Source organism: Acipenser ruthenus, chromosome 12 (assembly GCF_902713425.1).
Source record: "Acipenser ruthenus chromosome 12, fAciRut3.2 maternal haplotype, whole genome shotgun sequence".
In the NCBI taxonomy this organism is placed as follows: Eukaryota; Metazoa; Chordata; class Actinopteri; order Acipenseriformes; family Acipenseridae; genus Acipenser; species Acipenser ruthenus.
In genome coordinates this window covers 1,952,651-1,978,006 of record NC_081200.1, presented here as the reverse complement: position 1 = coordinate 1,978,006, position 25,356 = coordinate 1,952,651, and the positions used below count along the sequence as shown (strand labels likewise).

General features: G+C 40.6%; 1 protein-coding gene across 6 annotated transcripts in view; it reads right to left on the bottom strand.

Annotated features, from left to right (window-relative positions):
- The window catches only part of LOC117417294 (lipoma-preferred partner homolog), a 117,499-nt gene that overhangs the window by 70,380 nt on the left and 21,763 nt on the right, over positions 1 to 25,356 (bottom strand). The window lies entirely within an intron of this gene.

Below are 25,356 nucleotides of genomic sequence, written 5' to 3'. Positions count from 1 at the left end.
TGAATGCCATCTTTCTTTCAGTTTGATTCAGTGAAATGTCTTGCGGTCAGAAATGTAGGTTACCACCCTGGCTTTTAAAGCGCTTTAGCAAATTGACTGAACTATTGAAGTTATTTGATAAATACAGTTTGTTTAAACTGCAAAGTAATCATGTTTAATACTGTCGTCTGCGTACTCACTACATTCCTCCATTAGGACAGTCTGCTCTTTCTGATCACAGGCTTGGTTTGCTCATGCCTCTCAAAGCTGTTATCCTCTGGAGGTATATAACAAATCCTAGGAGGTTACCACATGCAGCAGAAGGAGGTTATTTCAAAACCGTTTGGGACCCTGACTGCACCTTTAATTGTGTATGTGTGTGTGTGTGTGTGTGTGTATATATATATGTATATATATATATATATATATATATATATATATATATATATATATATATATATACACACTACCGGTCAAAAGTTTTAGAACACCCCCATTTTTCCAGTTTTTATTGAAATTTAAGCAGTTCAAGTCCAGTGAATAACCTGAAATGGTACAAAGGTAAGCGGTAAACTGACAGAGGTTAAAAAAAAAAAGTTTAGGTTACCAAAAACTGAAAAATAATGTACATTTCAGAGTTATACAAAAAGGCCTTTTTCAGGGAACAAGTAATGGGTTAACAACTTACAGCTGTTCTGCAGCAATGGAAGTAAATTAAGCCTTGAAAGTTGATGCTAACAATTCCTACAGGTGTCCCAACTTTTGTTGATTACTTACAAACCCTCTGTCTGTATAAAAGCAGTGTTGGAACAGACTGTGTTACTACACCCCCTTAAGCATTATTTGGACAGTATTGTACTGCAGGAAGTAGTACATTGCTCTCATAATGGCGAGAAAAAGGCAATTAACAAAGGAAGACAGACAGACCATTATAACCCTTAAAAGTGTAGGTCTTTCCTTTAGAGAAATTGCAAAGAAAGCCAAGGTGTCAGTGAGTAGTTTCCTATACCATCAAAAGGCACTTGGAAACTGGAGGAAACTCTGACAGGAAGAGGTCTGGCAGACCCAAAGCCACAACAGAATCAGAAGACAAGTTTCTGAGAGTCAACAGCTTGCGTGATAGGCGGCTCGCAGGACAACAGCTTCAAGCACAGCTTAACACTGGTCGAAGTAAGCAAGTCTCAGTTTCAACTGTGAAGAGAAGACTTCGAGCTGCAGGTTTGACAGGTCAAGTGGCAGTAAGAAAGCCATTGCTAAGATGGCAAAATAAGAAAAAGAGGCTTGCCTGGGCCATGAAGCACCGCCAGTGGACTACTGAAGACTGGAAGAAGGTCTTATGGCCCGATAAATCAAAATTTGAAATCTTCGGTTCATCACGCAGGGTTTTTGTACGCCGTCGAGTAGGCGAAAGGATGGTTCCTCGGTGTGTGACACCAACTGTCAAACATGGAGGCGGAAGCGTGATGGTCTGGGGCTCTTTTGCTGGATCCAGAGTCGGCGACTTACACAGAGTGAGTGGCACCCTGAACCAAAACTGCTACCACAGCATTTTGCAGCACCATGCAATACCTTCTGGTATACGCCTAGTTGGTCAGGGGTTCATCCTACAGCAAGATAATGACCCAAAACATACCTCCAGGCTATGTCAGAACTACCTTAGAAGAAAAGAACAAGACGGTAGGCTTCAAATCATGGAATGGCCAGCAGTCTCCAGACTTAAACCCCATCGAGCTGGTTTGGGATGAACTGGACAGAAGGGTGAAAGCAAAGCAACCTACAAGTGCAACACATTTGTGGGAACTTCTGCAACAGTGTTGGGAAGAACTTTCCGAACAATATTTGATTTCCATTGTAGAAAGAATGCCACGAGTGTGTTCGGCTGTTATATCTGCAAAAGGTGGCTAGTTTGATGAGTCAAAAATTTAGATTAAATTTTGTTAAACAAAACGATTCCATGATTTCTTTTTTTATCTCCAATTGTTTATTTGTTTTATGCTTTAATTTCAGAGTACATTGAGACATTAAACTGCGTAAATTTCAATAAAAACTGGAAAAATGGAGGTGTTCTAAAACTTTTGACTGGTAGTGTATATATACTGTATACAGTGCCTTGCGAAAGTATTCGGCCCCCTTGAACTTTGCGACCTTTTGCCACATTTCAGACTTCAAACATAAAGATATGAAACTGTAATTTTTTGTGAAGAATCAACAACAAGTGGGACACAATCATGAAGTGGAACGAAATTTATTGGATATTTCAAACTTTTTTAACAAATAAAAAACTGAAAAATTGGGCGTGCAAAATTATTCAGCCCCTTTACTTTCAGTGCAGCAAACTCTCTCCAGAAGTTCAGTGAGGATCTCTGAATGATCCAATGTTGACCTAAATGACTAATGATGATAAATAGAATCCACCTGTGTGTAATCAAGTCTCCGTATAAATGCACCTGCACTGTGATAGTCTCAGAGGTCCGTTTAAAGCGCAGAGAGCATCATGAAGAACAAGGAACACACCAGGCAGGTCCGAGATACTGTTGTGGAGAAGTTTAAAGCCGGATTTGGATACAAAAAGATTTCCCAAGCTTTAAACATCCCAAGGAGCACTGTGCAAGCGATAATATTGAAATGGAAGGAGTATCAGACCACTGCAAATCTACCAAGACCTGGCCGTCCCTCTAAACTTTCAGCTCATACAAGGAGAAGACTGATCAGAGATGCAGCCAAGAGGCCCATGATCACTCTGGATGAACTGCAGAGATCTACAGCTGAGGTGGGAGACTCTGTCCATAGGACAACAATCAGTCGTATACTGCACAAATCTGGCCTTTATGGAAGAGTGGCAAGAAGAAAGCCATTTCTTAAAGATATCCATAAAAAGTGTTGTTTACAGTTTGCCACAAGCCACCTGGGAGACACACCAAACATGTGGAAGAAGGTGCTCTGGTCAGATGAAACCAAAATCGAACTTTTTGGCAACAATGCAAAACGTTATGTTTGGCGTAAAAGCAACACAGCTCATCACCCTGAACACACCATCCCCACTGTCAAACATGATGGTGGCAGCATCATGGTTTGGGCCTGCTTTTCTTCAGCAGCGACAGGGAAGATGGTTAAAATTGATGGGAAGATGGATGGAGCCAAATACAGGACCATTCTGGAAGAAAACCTGATGGAGTCTGCAAAAGACCTGAGACTGGGACGGAGATTTGTCTTCCAACAAGACAATGATCCAAAACATAAAGCAAAATCTACAATGGAATGGTTCACAAATAAACATATCCAGGTGTTAGAATGGCCAAGTCAAAGTCCAGACCTGAATCCAATCGAGAATCTGTGGAAAGAACTGAAAACTGCTGTTCACAAATGCTCTCCATCCAACCTCACTGAGCTCGAGCTGTTTTGCAAGGAGGAATGGGCAAAAATTTCAGTCTCTCGATGTGCAAAACTGATAGAGACATACCCCAAGCGACTTAAAGCTGTAATCGCAGCAAAAGGTGGCGCTACAAAGTATTAACTTAAGGGGGCTGAATAATTTTGTACGCCCAATTTTTCAGTTTTTTATTTGTTAAAAAAGTTTTAAATATCCAATAAATTTCGTTCCACTTCATGATTGTGTCCCACTTGTTGTTGATTCTTCACAAAAAATTACAGTTTCATATCTTTATGTTTGAAGCCTGAAATGTGGCAAAAGGTCGCAAAGTTCAAGGGGGCCGAATACTTTCGCAAGGCACTGTATATATATATATATATATATATATATATATATATACAGTATATATATATATATATATATATATATATATATATATATATATATATATATAAAGAGAAATACAGTGGCTTAACTTCTGCAAACACACAGAGAGAATGGCAGAGTGCTGGTGACCCACGGTCCCTGGCATTGCCACTGAAATCTGAAACATACATCGTGTGTTGTGCATGTTTGTGGCAGGGAACACATTATCCTTCCTGTCACTCATGAGAGAGATGAATAGCAGAAACTCTTGGAAAATGCTGCCATCCTGGGTTCATATCAGACTACTTGGAACGGATCTCAATAAACAGCTTTTGAAACTTGTCCTAATATGGAGCCGGGCACACAAAACATTCTGCTTTTAATCACCGCGATTTACAACATGCCAAAAGCCAGCATGGCAACGACATTCAGGAAAGAACTACCATTCTTCAAAGTCAAAGATATAGCCCTGTGAAGGTTTTTATATTGTTTTAAACTGCACATCTAGTTGTATTTGAGTGTGTGACAGTGGTAGACGTATGGACAGGTTCCTTCATATGTACCCATTGTGATACTCCCAATAGCTAAAGCATGTCCTATCCCAATTGTTGAAGCAGTTCTCTAGGTGTGCAGCATGTGGGACTACAGTGAGCCATTAGGATGGCCCCAATGGTGGAACTGCAGTACAGAACAGGATCCAGGCAGCTGTGAAGACAGAGGTGCGTTCTGTTCTTCCAGAGCATGTGATTTAAATAATGGCTGTGTGTGACTGACGGCTTGATCGTTGCTTTGAATCTAAATGCTAATCTAGCCAGAAAAATCTGAGAATCACTCCCAGTGCAGACATGTAATGACTTGTGACAGTGTTATAACATCTTGCCCTGTGACGCCTTGACATTAAAAGGGGCATGCGTCACAAAGCAGGGAGACAGGGGCACGGTCTTCAAATGGTCTGTCAAGTCCTATTAGCACAAGCTTTGGAAGAATGTTGCCCAGTTTTAACTTATACATATTGGTCTAAGCCTGGCATTTTAAAGTGGCTGTCTTACCCGCTCACTCTGTAAAAACCGTTACAAAAAAAATAAAACTTAATAAAAACAATGGGATAGAAAAAAAAGTCAGCAGTCTCCTCAATATGATGTTCCACGTCCACCATGATGGTGTTAAACTCAAACAGTGTTCACTAACATTTTTTGCCTGTCACCTCCCCCTTTATCTGCACATCCCCAAATACAAACTTGTTTCCAGAGCAGTCAAAGGGATTCACATTGTCAAATAAAGAGAGGGCCATTGGAAGACTATGTTGGGGGAACAGTCCCAATTGGTTATCATCATAGTTTGAATGCGCCAGTAGAGTATCAGTACTCTGACATATGGGTACAGAGGTTTGTTGATGAACAAATTTGCTTACAGTCTTTGGTTTGCATTGTTTTTTCTAAGCAGTGGAACTTATTTAATCCATTCATCTCCCATTATCAGGGAGGTGTGGTCTGCCAAGGCTTGTTTTGCATTCTCTTCTTAGACCTAATAAAACACAATTTGGGTTTTAATCAAACAGTCGGAGAGATAAGCTGCCACCCATTCAATTGAATGAATAAACCGAATTCATCACACAGCACTCTCATTTCCATATGAAGCAGAGACGATTAACTATTTCCTTCCCGGAAACGGCAGGAATTTGCTTAAATTTATTGTGATTATAAAACAAACAGTATTCATATACAATGTGGCTGGGAAAGAACTCAGCGTTTGACACACTGCACACACAGAAGCATACAATCAAAATATCTTTAAATACTTTGTTGCTGTTATGTATAAATCAGATTATCTTCCATTCTTTACATTTGAGTGCATTCCCCCCCCTCCCCCTCCCCCTCCCCCTCCCCCATCTCTGCTCATACTCCAAACAGCCAAATAACAGCCCCTTTGCTTGCATGTAAATTCTCCTCAATTCAGCTTTTTTGTTTTTGAGGTTGGGCATTCAGTAGCAAGTCAGAGTGCAATGTTTGATTAACACAAAAATACTGAAGTGATGTACTTATTTATTCATTCTCTAGAATATACGGCATAATAAATGTTGGTGATGTGAATCCCATCAAGGCTCGTGTAAAAGGGATGGAGTCTTCGCAGACCCTGGCAACCAGGAACACTGCAAGCACGTGCCTTAACCACAATGCAGAAGAGTGGGGCTCACCTACATATGTGGTCATAGATCTTTTAACCTAATCTCAGATCACAGGCAGGACAGACCCGTAACGACAACACAGTGCGTTAAGCCGTTACCTACTGGGGCTTTGCACGGTTTGTCAAGACTATAGTCTAACTTTATACTGTGGCTTAGCTACTAAGGTTATAAAGCTTAGATGTCCAAGTACCAGTTTTAGAAAAATGTCCCAAAAGGATTTTTGACTTTGTTCACCTGGTTTTTCAGCATGACATCACAACACACGCACACATCAAAGCAGACAGACATCCTCCCATTTGTTTTTTTTGTGTGTAGAATCAGAAATAGGTCACATATTGATTTCTTCAACGTGATTCATATGGTTACCAAGAACTTGGAAAGCATTGCTCTATTTCTGGGTGCCATCCAAGGACACAGTATCCATGTGGAATAATAATAAAAAACAGTTCTCCAGCACAAAGAACAGGAAAACAGAAACAGCAACATTTCCCATTGGAGTTGACTGCTGTGTTTCAAGAAAGAAAAATCGTTTTAGATGTGGTTTCAAAAGTAGTACAAATTCTCACTTGTTTAAAAAAGCGATTTGGAAATGAACTTTTAACCCTATTTCAAACAGTTGACAAAAGGTATCATGAACAGTGAACTTTGTTTAATTGATCACAACTGTCCTGCTATGAGGAGGGTTCTGAAAGTCATGTCAAGTGCAAGTACGTATCTCAAGTTATAATAATAATAATAATAATAATTTATTTCTTAGCAGACGCTCTTATCCAGGGCGACTTACAAGATATCACATTATTTTTACGTACAATTATCCATTTATACAGTTGGGTTTTTACTGGAGCAATCTAGGTAAAGTACCTTGCTCAAGGGTACAGCAGCAGTGTCCCCACCGGGAATTGAACCCATGACCCTCCGGTCAAGAGTCCAGAGCCCTAACCACTACTCCACACTGCTGCCTGATCTTGTAAGTACCTGCAAGTGGCCTAAACGTTAGGGTTAGAACTGAAGTTTCCACCAATAGTGTCAATAGTCAATAGTGCCAATCACAATAACAGAAGGAACATCAAATACAGTACTGTCACTGATGGCTTTAACTTCCACCAACAGGCACGCTTTGCAGGCAGTCTATCAGAGTGAAGGGACTGGACGGGCTGAGAATGAGGCACCCACTCCCCCCCTAAGAGGGCAGGCTTGAGGCACATTGGCACCACGTGGAGTATTTCACATTGCCACTGCCTGTGAGAGTCTTTCTCTTTGATAAATGAAAAAAGCAGTGCACATGTTCCTTCCTGATGTTAACCATGATCTACTAATTACTGGGACTAGGGGCTGCAACCACAGCTGTGGCTGCAGTGTTGATGGTGTAACAGACCTCCTTTGTAATTGTAAGACTTAAAATCAGTTCTTCATCTATAAATACATATTTAAAAAAAAAAAAACATTAAAAAAATCCCATTATATCCCATAATGATGTCGAGTTTCTCTTAAAACTTGTGGGATGTATTTTTCATTCAAGATGGGCTGCTTTAGAAACCTATTTCTTCCAATTTTTTTTTTTTTTCTTATGCAACAGGGGTTGCCAGTAAAACGTCCCGTACATCAGTAAAATAAATGCAATATGTTTAAAATTGTCACAAAAGTCAGCAATTTCAACCTTTTTCCAATCACTGTAGTTCCTGTTTTGCTCAGCTGATGTACATCTGCTTATAAAATAACAAACATTGCAGCAGCCTTAGAGCATGCAACAGCAAACATCAAGTCATTCAGTAAAGCCTGCGCACTGTAGTACTGGCAAGCTGTCAATACACCGGGGCAGTTTATATCTGTTAAATATGAGAGGAACGCTGGGCAGTGCCTTTAACAGGGCTGCAGGCAGCCGGCCAGGGAAGGCGAGGCTGTAAGAGACATGGCATTTTGTTTGGTTTTTATGTTGGATGCTAATTATATGTTGACTTTGTTGTAGTTTGGGCTTTCTTGGCCAGGTCAGTATTGGAAACGAGAGCTCATTCTCAACTGTTTTTTTTTTTTTTTTTACTGGTTAAATAAAGGAATTGATTGATTGATGGATTGATTGATTGATTGCACATTGAGGAACTGGGGCCCTGACTACTATTGTCCCCATTGGAAACGTACAGATAGAAGTTTTTTCCTTTGTTCTGTCTCATTCTGCTTCTAAACTATCCAGCGCTCCCAAACAAGTATCAGGGCTGGATGCTCCTACCATGAAGCTGAATGAATACACTTCACTGAGTTTCCTCTACTTTCGTCTGCTGCTGGCTTCTTTAAATAACTCACTTGAAAACCTCATACAGTACTTAACCTCTTTTAGAAAACAGCCCCTGGCTCCCTTGTATGCATCAACTAATTAGTCAGTACATGTCCTGCCTTCAGACCAGCTCTCAAAATGGAATGTTTGTAAGTGCAGGATCCTTGGCACAGGGTAATGCTCCCGGTCTAGGAGAGGGGTTCCTTCAGCATATTCCAATGTTACCCAATCACCAATCCCTGACACCAAATACTGGAATCCCTTTAAATGTCTGGCAAACCCGCTGTGTAAGATGTATTCTTCTTTCTCGGATTCTTGCAACATGTGTGTCTAGTTATGAATACACCCCAGGGCTGTGGGTTAAGTTTCCAGGATTTATCTGCTGTTATAGAAGTAGTTTAAGATGCAGAATGCAGTAATTGTACTGCCTAAACCTCTTTCAGACACCCCGAACAAGGTCCCAATCAAAAAACCCAAACAAGGTCCCAATCAAGTCTAAAGTCAAAACTGGACGATTATACAAACCTATGTAATGCAATTAAGAAAACAATAATTGATTTACTTTCTTACAGTAATTTTAAATTGCATAATCCAGGAATGTCCAGAACCAAAATCTGCACAGTTTATCCTTCCTTTTATAAATCTGTGCTGTATTACCTGGTGCATTGAAAAAGGCATGTTTTAGTCTGTAGTTTAGCTCTCTTCTCATAGGTAAAATGCACACTTCATTTTAAAGATTCATTTTAAAGATTCATTTTCATTTTCACAAGTAAATCATTCCAGTAAACCTGCCTATATATGCTTATACACACACACACTGTATATTAATGAATATGCTCCTATATGAGAATGCCAAGTTGGTAAGGCTTCAATTCCTGATGTACAGAAAAGCATGTTGGTGCTCCTGGAATCTTTTACCAAGCTCACCCCAAACCTTCTTTTTTACCAGGCACATCAACAACAGGAAGATGAAAACGAAATGAAATAACTGCAGCCCTCCCCAACACCAAGTGCAACAAAGAACAGGACAAGCACGACAGGAATGACTTCAGTGTGTTAATGTACCGGCCCGGGTTCAAATCTGTCTTGAGAAGAGAGAAAGAATGAATCAGACTCCCGGGGCAGGCTTGAGGGGTGGTGCTCAAGGGGCTACGGAGGGACTCTTCCACAGACTGCTTTACTCACTGCCCTCCAATATCCTAGCCAAAGGCATTGTGTTACCTCTTTACACAGACTGCTCTGTTATGGAATGAAAAGAGTATCAAATCAATTTCTTATGATTCGGATCATATTTAATAACGTCATTGGCTCACTCTTTGATAAAGATGGTCTGGACAAAAGCTTCATTGATATACTGTAACTGGCAGTCTGAGAGGTTTATTAAGGTGTAGGGACAGGGACATGACTAATGGCCTAATAGTCCACAAGGTGGCTAGGGTTAGAATGCAGTTCTGCTATGTTGGGTGACCAGGGATAGCAAGAGAAATGTCATACTTCTTCAAAGCAAGCCAAATCCGAATACCATCCTACAAAATGATTACTATTAGGGTTGAGCAATGCAGCATTGTTTGCTTTTGAGAGAACTGATGTTAATCTGTCATCAGCACAAACTGTGCCCAAACAACACAGCGTCCAAGCTATCCAAACAATGCAAGAGTCATTTTGTCAGTGTAACCCTTTGTAGGGTTCTGTTGTTGTATTCTTTACAGGGCGCATTGTGTTGACAGCGGTTTTAGAAAGGTAGCATTACTCATTGTGACAGGTAGGCTTTAAAGATCTGAAGTGCGTCCATTTTGTCGAAGGAAGAATTTCAGACAGGAATTTGCCTAGTTATTGGAAATGTTTTGGTTGGCAAAGGTAACACTTCAAGAATTAACCTTGAAGGTATGATTCAACATGTAATGGCAGTTTAATGACTTGGAAAAGGACAGCATTTGGAATGTAAATTAGCATAATGTACTAAGAGTGGTGCGGCTCTCCAACGGCAATGAGAAACTCGGTTTAATAGGTAATTATTAAATTGCTAAGTATATATCTCATTGATATCTACTGATGTATTCATTTTGTGGTTAGAAGTGAAATGCCAGGTGTGGGTATAGATGTTGACAGTGCATATTTTAAAAGGTAAAAATAGAAAATAAAAATGCACACCAAAAAAAATTGAGCTTTAATTAAAAGTTATTTTGATGATGGAGACCTGTGAAAAGATACAAGGTCCTTTAACACCCCTGGTCATGATCCTTTTTTAATAATACCTGGCATTGGGTGAGCCCAGCTCTCTGACTGGCTGAACGAGATTCGAAGCGGTGCTGCTTATAGGCTGGTTGGATCTCTACAACCTCGTCCCGAAACTTTTTCTTTCGCTTCTTTCTTTCTTTCTTTCTTTCTTTCTTTCTTCTGGAAATGTCTTTGTTATAGTTCCAGTGAGACTCTCAGAGGTGGGCAGAGTGGAGGTAATGTAAGGGTCGTATTGCTTAATTCAACAACACAGTCTTTAAACTGAAGAGGATGGCAGCGGGGTTTAGAGAGGGCAGGTAACGGAGTATGAATGCTGTAGGAATTAGCTGTGATTCATTACTTCATTAAAGTAGTGTATGTTGTGAAGTGATATTCCCAATGATCACAGAGCCTCTTCAGCGCTGGTCTGCCTAAAAGATGGATTTCACTAAGCTTACAGCTACATTCGACAACTGCCAGCACTGAGAGCTATCGCCAGGCCCAATCCCATTTAAAATGCATTACTATTACAACATGTGCATAGCGAAGAACAGATTTCACTGTTCCAAAGTGCCATCAAAAGCATTCATTTTTACTTTAGTTATGTACATTACTATTTTCACTTTGTTAGTGTTATTATAGTTGGGCCAAGTTTAATTAAATATTTTTTTTTAATACTTTATTATGAATAACAACAACAATAACAATAACCCTAATCCTATAACCATAATAATAGAGACATATAAAACACTGAGCTAATATAATCTCTGCAAGTGGTCTGACCGCAGGGCTTCCACATTCACATTACTATAAAACAATCACAAACAGCGTTTAGCAACAAGAGAAGAACAATAGCTTACAACCTAACTACCACACAGTGAGAGCCTCAGCTCGATAGTGTAAAGTGAAGGGCCTTTGAAACGACACATGCAGGTCTCGATACCACGGGGGCACTGCAGACCCTGCGAGGACCTCCACGTCGATGCAGCTCCACACAGCAGGGCTGGAGAGATTACTTCAGATTCCTCTATTGTTGACAGTCAGCCCTGAACAGACACTGTGTTTCGACAGAGCAGTTTCTAAAGAATGCAAGGGTTTAATCAGTCAGGATCAAGGGCAGTGAGTGCATTGGGAGGAGGGCGTTTTGAACTTGAACCCACATATGAGCTCAGAGGTGGGGTCACCAAGTGCTCCATTATGGCACGTAGATTATACAGGTATACTGGTGTCCTATTTCAACCCACAAGCACCAATGCTGTCAGTGTCCATACAGTGCAACAGACATGTCCTCTACAACCTTTGAGAATTGTTTTATTTCTCAACAAGTATAATAACAGCTAATGATTACCCTTCAATTGGTTGAACTAAAGCAGACTTATAAAGACAATTTGACCAGTATACCGGTGCATGCTACTGGACCCTGTGGGTGTCTAACTCATTTAATGCATGTGTTGCCTGTTTTGTTTTAAAAAGTAGAAGCAGGCAGGGGTTGCATTTCCCAGTGGCTGAAACTGTATCTTTAGTTGTGGAACAGAAAGCTGGTTGTTATTGTTGTTGTTGCTGTTGTTGAGCACCACAGCAAGGAACCACAATAAACATGTTTTTCATATTCTCATATATATATATATATATACACACACACAAACACACACACACTATATTGTCACTAGTAAATCAATATACATTTTGAGAGTTTAAACATCTTAGGATTTTTAAATATGCTGTTTCTGGGAATGTATCTGGATATTACCGACATGTCTTTTTAGGTTTATTACAGGTCATGTCTACATTAGAAGGTGTATATCTCGCACTCAAAATGACAATGGCAAAACGTGCTTCGCTCGTGGGCTTGACCAAACGATGAGTGTGCCAGAAATACACTCTCAACATGGAGCAGAGGCAGCCACCAAACACATGGATACATTAAAACAGCATATAGGTTAGGATCCCAAGTAGAAATGTGACCTGGGGTTCATTGTGGAATGGCCCCATCCACTTGGGATCACGGTGATGGACAGTGTCATTTTAATTCTACACAATGTATCCCACACTGATGGTCGTACCGGGGCTTGTGATCCCAATGTGCGCAGAATAAGCACAGGTAAATAAATGATGGGAACCCATAAAATCACTATGCAAAGCTGGCCAAAGAATATAAGGGAGGCTGCTGCATTCTAGCTCTCCCAAATGAAGTTGAAGATCCAGTTTAGTTTTTTCTCCCCTCTCTAATCTTGACATCTCATTCAGTTTGTTTGCTCTGTATTACACAAGGCCCTTTCAAAGCCATCCAGCTGCTGCAAAGCAAGGTGGCTTGAGTTACCATGATTTATTCTACAGTGATCTGGCTGTCATTAACATGGGGAAGCTGACTGCATTTAACCAGGGGCTTACTGTGTCCAATGAGAGTCCCAAGCATGGGTCACCGTTGTTTGTGTGCATCATGAATCATGTTTTGATAGGGAAATTTGAATTTAAAAAAAGAAAAGGAAATTCTTACACGGTGTAGGTTTGCCAAGCATGTTAATTGAGAAGATGAGGCTGTTTCTTAAGATTATAGTCTGGATGAAGCTTAAAGGACATTCCCTAAAAACATAACATTAATAAGATCAACCCTTTCAATACAAAACTCTTGAACTCTCCATTAGACTGGTATTAATGACTTATCAGGGTATAACAGTGAGCACAGACACTATACAGTCACCTTTTCTCAGTCTCTGCTTTTTTTATGCACCAAAATAATAGAGTAAGTATTCCACCAAGGCCTAGCAGTGCTAGTAAATGACTTCAAAATCTAAGAGCAAGATGCCTTGATGAATAATGAAACACCAGCTCCCCTTTTACTTTTTGTGGTTTCAATTCTTCAGCTTGTACTCATGTTTGGAGATGTGAAAAGAGCATGTGGTTTTATAGCGCACTGCCCACCAGCTTCTGATTTCAGCTCCCCATTCGGCTGAAACAAACAGGAAAGAAAGTTGCACTCAGTTCAGTATAAAGATAGAGACTTCTCTTTTCAAGATCTTCACAAAGATGTTGCACTCTCTCAGAAAAGGGGACTCCTTCTCCAATATCTGTGGTGTACACACTGCATTGGTCTTCAAACACCTGCAGCAGGTCATTACACTGCTTTTGCAGCCGTTTATGTAGCTGTGCCTGGGAGTCTGTGCTAACAGATTCATCATTCACAGTCACAATCAGGATCGTTCTTGATTGATCAATACTGTATACAGGAAAAAGGCACTCCCTTAATGTCTGGGGCTCGATCGTCAATTTGAACTCACACATCTTTAGAAAAATATACAACAAGCAATGTGACTGCACAGTATATGATGGGTCCCAAGCTAGAATAGAGTACCCTCACTTTGCTCAAATTGTTTTTCTGTTACAGACACACCCTCTATTTTCCAGTAATTTAGTTTTTTAATAATTCAGCTAAGATGACACAGAATGATACTCAGCAAACATTGCATGATATCGCTGCTTCTTGAATCATACAGTTTCTCCAGCAATGACACTAGCAGGTGTCCCGATGACTAAGCTGCTGGGTTATTATTGCTTTTATTATAATGACTTGAGAAGAGAATCTCTGGCAGACAGTGCAGTCTGAGCTGCGAGGTGAGATGAAATGTGTCACTGCCTGCATGGACCCACGCCCACAACAGCCAGCACATGCTAGGCTGAGAATATAAATGGCTCCCAAGGATATCAAACCCCCAGACATCTCAATTTATCATGTTTAAGTCCAATTTCACAAGATGACTCACGGAGGTCTGGGTGTCATTACTATACTGTATTTGAAAACTAAAAGAATTTTCAACAGTGAGCAGCCACACCAAGTTTGACCACAATTACAGGATACGTTTCGTGTGTGTGCGTGTGTGTGTGCGTGCGTGCGTGTGTGCGTGGCAACAGTATACTGCATCCCATCTGACAAGGGATACCAGTATTGGGGGGAGTGCATTTAAAAGGGACAAAGTCTTTCCTCACATTATTTGTTCTTTCTATTTTACCAACCAAACAGCCAACAGAGATCAACATTCCTTGAGGGCATCTTGAAACATATTTAAGACGTACATGCGCAGAATATCTTTGAAATGCTGTGGTTTTTTTTTTCAATGTCTGCTTAAATACCATACAGTTGTAATATAGTCACAAAGTTGTTCAAGACTGATAAGTAATCCAAGTAATTACTTCTCTGTCTGTATTGTTAAAATAAGCTAATATGACCTACATGCGCAGAATATCTTTGGCATGCTTTAACTCATGAAGTTTTTGTTGTTTTCAAAGTCTGTTTAAATCCATTAAAGTTCATGAAGCTTCTTCTAGACTGTTGTACTGTACGGGGTTTATCTTTTCATGTCTCAGAGGCATGGAAGGCAGCATAAACTTCTAATAATCAACAGCAAAGTGAACAGTGCGAGGAACAAAACCAACCTTGGAAATGTTTTGTGTGAGGCAGTAGTACATTCTTTGAAGTACTTGACCCTTGACCACAGAAATACCTCAGAATGAGAATATGTTTTTGCAAGAAAGCATTTCATTTTTTTTTTCTTCTTTCTCATGCTTCCAAAAAAGGAGAAGATATCCACCAAGAATGCAGAGCAAGCGGACGGACTGTTATTTTGCTGGCGCTCGTGAGAATAACAGGTCGAACCTCATGTCACTCCCAACCTTGTATACTGAAACGTGACTTTAACCCAGAGGAAACAAGACCCACATTATAGTTTCAAAAACCACACAATGAGCTCTGTTTAATTCATCCAAACACCACCAAGGTAAATGATGCACCTAACTAGGCATGGAGAAACAGGGGAGAGTGGGATTTTAAAGGATTTAAATGACAGCAATGTTTAGCTTAAATCCTCAATCATAAAAAGCTTCTTTATAATGTTCTCCAATACTGCACACAGTTTGAACTGGTTTGATAAAAAGGGAACTCCAGATAGCTCAGGCTGTTCATTTGAACGGTTGCGATTGTAGAAATGTTCACATCCTCCAATCCTCACATTTCTGTGTCTTTGACTTATGAAGTATCATATCAGAGAATGAACTGATAGCAGTAGCAATACAGGATTACACTCACTTTAAACACTGTAGGTATTGCACATGTCTATGGGGAATTTGCAGGACGAGCTTGACCTTGACATTCATTTCTAATGCATCTTAGACGGAGGTCCCATGGTCCCAATAGCCTGAATGTCTGATTTTTCCCTCCTTCCCCCAAACGGCCCGTGTGCAGATAAGATTTTGATGATTGTCAAACATAGCTTCCCTTTGTTTTTTTTTCTTTCTTTGTGTTTATATACAGTACAGTTCTGTTCAACCATAATGTTAAACACTTAAATTCCAAAGTTCAAACATATCGGCTAATGGCTTTAGCCGTGTTATCAGTTTTGTGACAAGAAAAAAAAAACAATGGTAAATGAAGTTTATAGGAAAGTTGATCAGAATGCAGGACCACACCATTAACTATGTAGTAAATGACATTACAAACACATTAATAGATTTAAATAGAAATAAGTGAGTGTGGTTAAGATGGCTTGAAAAGCCTACAAGTATCTCCACTGTTTGTTGTCAAACACACTTCCCCTTGACAAATGTATGTTAAACATACCGACAAATTGATTATATATATATCCCTCCTAAAGTCCAACTTCCACTGCCTCAAAGTGACAGGAGGGTGACTACGAGTTCTCAAGACGAAGTACAGCGGGGTCTCCTGACTCTGGCAGGTTCAACCATGCTGTGAAAGCTTGAGTAACACACTTGGCCAAAGTGGAAGGGGCACTCACCAACCTGCCTGGCCAGCATGGTGAGTTATGGCCAACACCCCCATGATGAAAGCACAGACAAAAACATGGCCCTCATTCCCCAGAGGCTGGGCTGCTGCCGACCAAGGCAGCGGACGGTTAGGCACGAAGGCAGAGGGTGCTAAGAATCACCGGGTTAAGATTTTAGGCTGCCACAGAACACTGACCCTGGCCACGTACAACTGCAGAGCTCGTTCAGGTGAAGCAAGACTTCAAGAGTTGAGAAGAAGAACTTGGAAGAATCAAGTGGGACATTGTAGGACTAAGCGAAGTACGACGAAAAGACGAAGGACTACTAGAATTCAAGAGATTACATCTTCTCTTCTACCGAGGCACTACAGATGGACGAACAGGAGCCTTTGGATTCATTGTCCACAAGAAAATCAAGAATAACGTAGTAGAGATTGACAGCGTGTCAGAGAGGTCTGCAAGACTGATAATGAAAGTTTCAAGGTAGTATGAACTTCAGGTCATCCAAGTATATGCACCAACAACAAGCTATTCAGTTTGAAGAAGTCGAAGATTTTTATGAAGAAGTACAAGAACTACACGAAAATGGGAAGAGCCACCATAAGTTCACCATGGGTGACTTCAACGCCAAAATAGGAGCCCAGCAAGAAGAAGAGAATTCGGTTGGCAAATTTGGACATGGCGACAGGAACGAGAGGGGCGACAGACTTGTCGAATTTGCAGAGAACAAGAACTTATTCATCATGAACACCTTCTTCCAGAAGAAACTCGTCAGGAGTGAAGAATGAAACTGACTACCTACTCACCAATAAGAAGCACACCGTACAAGATGTCTCAGTACTAAACAATTTTAACACAGGAAGTGACCACAGACTTGTAAGATGCAAAATACACCTAAACACAGCACAGGAGAGAGCGAAACTCCACCATTCTCTGATATGATACTTCATAAGCCAAAGACAGAAAACATTAAAATGCGAGGATTGGAGGATGTGAACATTTCTACAATCGCAACCGTTCAAATGAACAGCCTGAGCTGTCTGGAGTTCCCTTTTTGTCAAACCAGTTCAAACTGTGTGCAGTATTGGAGAACATTATAAAGAAGCTTTTTATGATTGAGGATTTAAGCTAAACATTGCTGTCATTTAAATCCTTTAAAATCCCACTCTCCCCTGTTTCTCCATGCCTAGTTACGTGCATCATTTACCTTGGTGGACTACGAAAAAGCCTTTGGCTCTGTTTACACAAGATCTATATTAACGTACAGAGACTTGATCAGCACCACATGCAAGAATGCAACATCCACAGTAAGACTTCATAAAAACAGCGAAAAAATCAAGATTTAAAAAGGAGTTTGTCAAGGAGATAAAATTTCCCCAAAGGTCTCACTGCCACCCTAGAAGACATTTTCAAAACACTGGATTGGGAAAATAAGGGACTGAAGATCAATGGAGCCTACTTGAATCATCTATGATTTGCTGACGACATCCTCATATTTACAACGTGCCCAGAAAAATTACAAACAAGAATACAAGAACTGCACAAGGCTAGCATCAAAGCAGGTTTTAAAATGAACCTGAAGAAGTCTCAAGTCATGTTCAATAAATATACCACTCCACAGGCAATTGAAGTCAACGGGATCAAACTTAAAGAAGTCAACAACTACGTATACTTAGGACAGTTCGTTCTGGCAACGGAGAACCAAATGTGCAAAATCAACAGAAGAGCAAAAATGGGCTGGAGTGCCTTTGGAAGCTTAAGCATGGTTCTGAAAGGGAAACTACCCTTATGCCTCAAAAGGAAAGTCTTCGACCAAATGTGTGCTGCCAGTGCTAACATACGGATGCAAAACCTGGACCCTCAATGCAAAAATGACTCAAATTACAAATGACTCAACAGAGTATGAAAAGATGCATGCTGGGAATAACAAGAAGAGACAGGAAAAGGAAGGAATGGATAAGAGCGCAAATAAAAGTATGCAATGTTATTATAAGAGAAGAAAAACTGAAATGGCAGTGTGGGCTGGACATGTAGCAAGAAGAACAGACCATCGCTGGACCAAGGAGATACTAGACTGGATCCCAAGAGATATAAAGAGATCAAGAAGAAAACCAGGAAGATGGCAAGATGAAATTAGGAAACACGCCGGAGCAACGTGGATCAACGTGAATCGCTCAGCCTGGAGAGGTTCATTTTCTGGAAAGAGAGTGGTGGGGGGTTCCATTGCTAACGGTTTGTTTTTGTCAGCATAATGCAGAGAGACAGAAGTGTAGAAAAATCCCTTTTCCCTTTTTAATCTAAAAAAAAGCTAACCAATATAGATACGCAGTGTTCCGGTCTGAACTAAAGCTGCTAACGAAAGTTAACGAGATTTAAATCAACAGAGATTAAGATTCTCTTAAATCTGGTGTTTCTGCTTTTAAAAAGTGAGGGGCTAAAAAGCACTAGCCATGGTGCGATGCAGGCATTACCACCCCAGTTTTTCACTCCTGATGCTGAAACTTGTGCCAAATTAGTGGTGAGAAATATAATGCTTTTTCTTATGTTTCAATATTCTGAATTATTCTGAGTTTATTGGAAAACAAAAGTATAATCCAGTCTATATTAACTGTACAATAAACCCAGTACCCAGTTAAATGACCTATTAAAGAAGGGAGAATTTGTGGTAATAACTTCATATGTCATTTACACATTTACACATTGGTTTATATATATATATATATATATATATATAATTATATATATATATATATATATATATATATATATATATATATTATATATTATATATATATATATATATATATATATATATATATATATATATATATATATATATATATATTATATACACTACTTGTCCCGACATTAAACCAAATTGTGTATAAAATCACCTGACAGCCGGGTGGGCATCTGCACTGTCCATCTTCCCTGAGACTCGTCAGCCACACGTCCAGCATGCAGAGCTTCAAAGGGAAGCTGCAGACTGATGGAACTTTCAAGCTGGGTCTGAGAATCTCAGGAACATTACAGAGCACTGGCACATGCGGCCATGGCGGCGCTCACAGAGTGAAGTGATGCTTTTATCCAGTCAAACTCTCGAGCTGATAAAATAGACATAAAAGAAGCAGTTATCTGTGATTGGAGACGGTCCAGGTTTTTGTCTTACCAAGCAGTGCCAGAGGAAAAGAAAACCTTGAGAGCTCTATTAAGAGATGCAGAGCTCTGCCATTTTGAACCGCAGGACTAGAAAAGGACAGGAGAGAAGCACTGCTGTAGACAACAGGTCTCAGAAATAATCAAGCATGCTGATAGCAATATGAAGCAGATAAAGTAATGCAATTAGGATACTCAGCACAACTGTCAACAGGAATAGACACTGCGCTTGAGAGAAGCGACAACATTGCTAAGCTTGCTGGCACTAAACTCCTGAATGATTGTACCAGGTTACTGCCAGAACAGGGCAATAAGTAATGCGATGAGCGTGTGCCAGGAGAGGGGGTGGGAATATGCTCTGCTGGAGGGACAGTATAAGAGGATTTCTGTGCTGTATGACAGACACAGCGTTTCATTAAGTGCTTGCCAGCGCTGCTAGACTAAATCACTGCTGCAGAGGTATCCCTTTCTAATTCTCTGATGCTCCATTTTTTAAGAGAATTTTAACAAGAAAAAAAAAATAAGTTAAGTGTTTTGTGACTCAAACATGAGTGCATTTCATGATTAGGCATTTTCCTATTTTACTTTTTTCCCCCCCAAATAAAACCTATTTTGTAACAAAAGAAAAAGAAAAAAAGTAAGAGCACAGTATTCCTTGCTTTAGATAATAATCGCGCAAACTTTGCAATGGCCCTAATGAGTGTAAATTCATATTCTGTAACAATTCAATTCTTCCATTAAAACTTTAAAAAGAGTCTGTCACAAAGGGGACCTTGTGCCTCCACCACATCACTGTCTGCCTCCCGTACAACTCTGCTTACGAACGAAACACATACACTGGGGGAGTTGGAACTGCCCCCACAGCTCCCTGCCCTCATTATATTACAGCACCGTAGGCATCAGCCTGGCATGGGAATGCTGTGGGTAACTCACACAGGCTGGCAAGAGCTCTGGAGACGAAGCACAGGGATGATGATTTCCTGCACAGAGCAGGGAGGGAGTGGTGATTGAGATCAATGTACTTTTTAATGTTGTTTCTAAAGCTAGTGTTGCTGTACATCTAAAGCTGAGGGAACACAAAGCCACTTTTTTAGGAAGAGTGGCTCAAAGCGTGGTTCTGGGAGACCTAGTTTGAAGCAACTTTGCTGTACCAAAGCCCAGGTCTCCCCTGGTGTGCCACGTAATGGGCTATAAGGGCTTGCTGTGCTTTGCCGTTTGAGGCTTAAACCAAACTAGATCATTTACAGTTACAGTTACAGACCTATATCTTGGAAAACCAGGCTGTTTCGATCTGTCTCTTTTCCAGGAAAGTATGCTAACTATTTCCCAATCCTCCTGAGACAAGGACCAATAAATACAGCTCAACCGTACTGCTTTCCAAGCAGAATCCGAGTAATCTGCCTTCTAGAAACTCCCGCCCATAAAACCAGACTTATTACCAGCTCTGCTGGGATCGCTCAACAGCCATTAACACTGCTATGTGCCTATTAAAGTCTTATTAATAGCTTGCAGGACGGGGTGCTATAGGCAGCTGCTGGGGTAACTTCTCGTTTGAAAATGGAAAAGCATGACTCAGTAAAAAAAAAAACAGCTTAACCCACCGAGGGACAAAAATAGGTTTCCAAGCCTGCAAGTCTGTAATGCAAACGTTTATCATTCAGAGCAGGGACAGTCATGAGAAACTTCTCAGCCGCCAATGCCCAGGATTTGACAACATCTGTGCTGCATTATTCTATGGGAAAACCCAATACCATGCCATTCAGAGCACCTGCTAGTGGAGAATTGCTGGGTATTACAGGGAGTGAGACGAGTGCTCTGGTTTTGCATGGTATACATTGTTCTTCAGCTGCCACAATAACAAACAATCATTAATTCCAACAGATATTCACCAGATTCTGTGAAATTAAAGCAGAGCCTGAAGTGAACAAAGACTTGAAATGACTTTAAAACATACAGTACTGTGCAAAAGTTTTAGGCAGGTGTGAAAAAATGCTGTAAAGTAAGAATGCTTTCAAAAATAGACATGTTAATAGATTATACTTATCAATTAACTAAATGCAAAGTGAGTGAACAGAAGAAAAATCTAAATCAAATCCATATTTGATGAGACCACCATTTGCCTTCAAAACAGCATCAAGGTTCTTCTAGGTACACTTGCACAAAGTCAGGGATTTTGTAGGCATATAGTCAGGTGTATGAAAACAAACAATTATACCAAACAGGTGCTAATTATAATCAATTCAATATGTAGGTTGAAACACAATCATTAACTGAAACAGAAACAGCTGTGTAGGAGGAATAAAACTGAGTGAGGAACAGCCAAACTCAGCTAACAAGGTGAGGTTGCTGAAGACAGTTTACTGTCAAAAGTCATACACCATGGCAAGACTGAGCACAGCAACAAGACACAAGGTAGTTATACTGCATCAGCAAGGTCTCTCCCGGGCAGAAATTTCAAGGCAGACAGGGGTTTCCAGATGTGCTGTCCAAGCTCTTTTGAAGAAGCACAAAGAAACAGGCAACGCTGAGGACCGTAGACGCAGTGGTCGGCCAAGGAACCTTACTGCAGCAGATGAAAGACACATCATGCTTACTTCCCTTCGCAATCGGAAGATGTCCAGCAGTGCCATCAGCTCAGAATTGGTAGAAAACAGTGGGACCCTGGTACACCCATCTACTGTCCGGAGAAGTCTGGTCAGAAGTGGCCTTCATGGAAGACTTGCGGCCAAAAAGTCATACCTCCGACGTGGAAACAAGGCCAAGCGACTGAACTATGCATGAAAACACAGAAACTGGGGTGCAGAAAAATGGCAGCAGGTGCTCTGGACTGATGAGTCAAAATTTGAAATATTTAGCTGTAGCTGAAGGCAGTCTGTTCGCCGAAGGGCTGGAGAGCGGTACACGAATGAGTGTCTGCAGGCAACAGTGAAGCATGGTGGAGGTTCCTTGCAAGTTTGGGGCTGCATTTCTGCAAATGGAGTTGGGGATTTGGTCAGAATTAATGGTCTCCTCAATGCTGAGAAGTACAGGCAGATACTTATCCATCATGCAATACCATCAGGGAGGCATCTGATTGGCCCCAAATTTATTCTGCAGCATGATAACGACCCCAGACATACAGCGAAAGTCATTAAGAACTATCTTCAGCGTAAAGAAGAACAAGGAGTCCTGGAAGTGATGGTATGGCCCCCACAGAGCCCTGATCTCAACATCATCGAGTCTGTCTGGGATTACATGAAGAGAGAGAAGCAACTGAGACTGCCTAAATCCACAGAAGAACTGTGGTTAGTTCTCCAAGATGTTTGGGCCAACCTACCTGCCGAGTTCCTTCAAAAACTGTGTGCAAGTGTACCTAGAAGAATAGATGCTGTTTTGAAGGCAAAGGGTGGTCACACCAAATATTGATTTGATGTAGATTTTTCTTCTGTTCACTCACTTTGCATTTTGTTAATTGATAAATATAAACTATTAACATGTCTATTTTTGAAAGCATTCTTACTTTACAGCATCTTTTCACACCTGCCTAAAACTTTTGCACAGTATTGTATATACATTTAGGCACATTAGTTTGCAGACTGGAATGATATTAGAATAGATTTTAATGTGTTTAATCAGTGTTAATCCAATAAAATGTTATTAAACCTGCTCTAACATTCCAGGTTTGGAGAAGGATGCCGGTTTGCTGCTGAGAGAAGGATGCCAGGAGTGCACATACAGGAGGTGGAGGCTGAACACTGCAGACACTTCATCCTGTCATGCACTTGCTTTACAAAGATCTTCGAGATGCTATAAATGTATTCATATCAGAATGACTGTGCTGCAGCCCGACTGCCTCCTGTCTCATGGGTCAAACCTGTCAACTAACTTTACAAACAAAGGGTTACTTCTGAATAAAAAGCATTTGCACCATCATCTGTTTTTCTTTTTTTTTCCTCCACTAAACTGTGCCTTTAAAAAAACATAGCTTGTCCATTTTAAAGCAGTTTTAATTACTTCTGACTCTCAGTAATTTGTTCCGGACACAAGGAGAGGAATATAGAGCTTGACTTTGAGATAATGCCATTCTATCAAACACCATAAATGAGATTGGCCTTTATTTATTACCAAAGTCGACAGCTGTCAGATAGATGTCAGGCCGCTTTACTAAAAGTGAGACACACGAAGACAAGACAAGACTTAGATCAGTTACAGAATACACAGATCAAAACAACTCAAACAAAAAAAGAGAAATCTGTACAGATTTAAAAAAAAAAATTACGATTAAAGGGTATGAAATCATTTTAGCCTCAAACCTCTTGTAAAATGAAATGTGCTGTTAGTGATGCGAGGAGCACCATGGAAACGGAAAAGAGACACTGGAAACTAATTAAATGTTCTTTGTGCACTGAAAGAACAGTAAACACGAAGGCTGAAATAACAGCTTGCTGCCATAATCAAAATAATGAAACAGTCACACCAATAGCTAGCTGGCAAAAGTTCAACTTTCTTTCTTTTTGCAATGGTTGTCACCTGAAGTTTCCTACAGCCCCACTAGTAGCTACTCTATTTAAATGTGCTCCAGACCCCACAGCTGCTCTATATTAACGTTCCTGCTTGTGTGCCTCTCCTGAACAGGATCATTTCTGCTGGGAGTCCGATAAGAGTTAATATCTGAGCACGCTGCTGACAAGCAAGGCTGTGTTTAGAATTCACCTCCAAGAGTAGGGCTGTGTGGCTTTGTGCTCTTTCCTAGACAACGTGGTGTACTTGAAGAGTCTGGATCAAACCTAAAGAGGTGCAGCTGGGAAACAGCAGTTGCAATTATAAATTTCAAACACATACAAAAGAAGTATTGCCATTCTGGTGTGAATGTTTAATGAAAAACAACCTGAAATTAAAGGTGAACTTGAACCCTGATAACCTCTGCCTGTTTTGGTCATAAAACCCAGCCTCAGTAATGCAGGAATCCTGCAAAGTCACGTAGTCTGTACACTCAATAACAGTGCTGTGTATTCCGGGCTTTAAAAAAAGGGTATGCGAACTGCACCACCAACCCACCTTAAAAGCAGGCAATAGAATTAGAATGACAGAAAAGTAAACCTTGCCTAATCCTTTTAGTATGTGCACTCAATGACCTGCTAAGTGAAAACAGCATTGAACATTCAGAGAATTGCTGCACAAAAACAACAAAACCAGTGCAGTGCAGCTGAACAGACCTGCAGGCAACAAAGCTTTGTAATCAAAAAAAGAAACATATTAACCTGAAGTACCTCTTCAAACAGAGCCTGCATTGTTTAATATGTAGTTACATTGTTCTGACATGGAATGTTGATTATAGTTGGCTCTTCTGAGCAATACAGATAGCCCCGGCACCACAGAGATAACACGGACATAAACAAACAAGACAGCTGCTTCCTCATCCAGCGCTCAAAGAATATCACAGACATTTGCAGAGCTTTTTGAGATGTTATAGTAATAAAATAATGACTTGAATCGCATTATTGAGGAGTTTGGTGATAACACGAGTGATCAGGAGATGATTTATCAGTATGCATGACTATGAAGATGTAGGTGCAGCGAACAAGGGGTGGGGCGGGGCTGGCGATGCAGTGTCCTGTTGATATGCAGTGCCTTTTAAACATGTTTTACTGTGAAAAAAAAACTTTTAAACAGCGTGTGAAAATAAATTGAACCGGACGCGCCTCACATGCGCTGAATAAATAGACCGCTAAGGGCTAGCTCTCGTGGTTATCGGTAGCTACTGTAACAGAGTCCAGGACACACCTGAAATGTTCAAGCATTTTGACATTTGTATTAGTCACTATGCTTTGCATTATAAAACAGGCATGGTCCCTGGACTCCACTGCGCTTTGTGCTCCAGCATACCCAGAAGGGTCTCCAGTACACCCTGTCTAAACAGGCAGCATGAGGAGCCAGATGTTACTGTGGCGGTGCAGGGAGGTGCAGACCAGACCACACCGCAGCACACTGGAACACTACCCTGCTGTCAGAAAGCTTGGTCACACTCACATGCCTTCCATTTGGCTAGGAAATACGA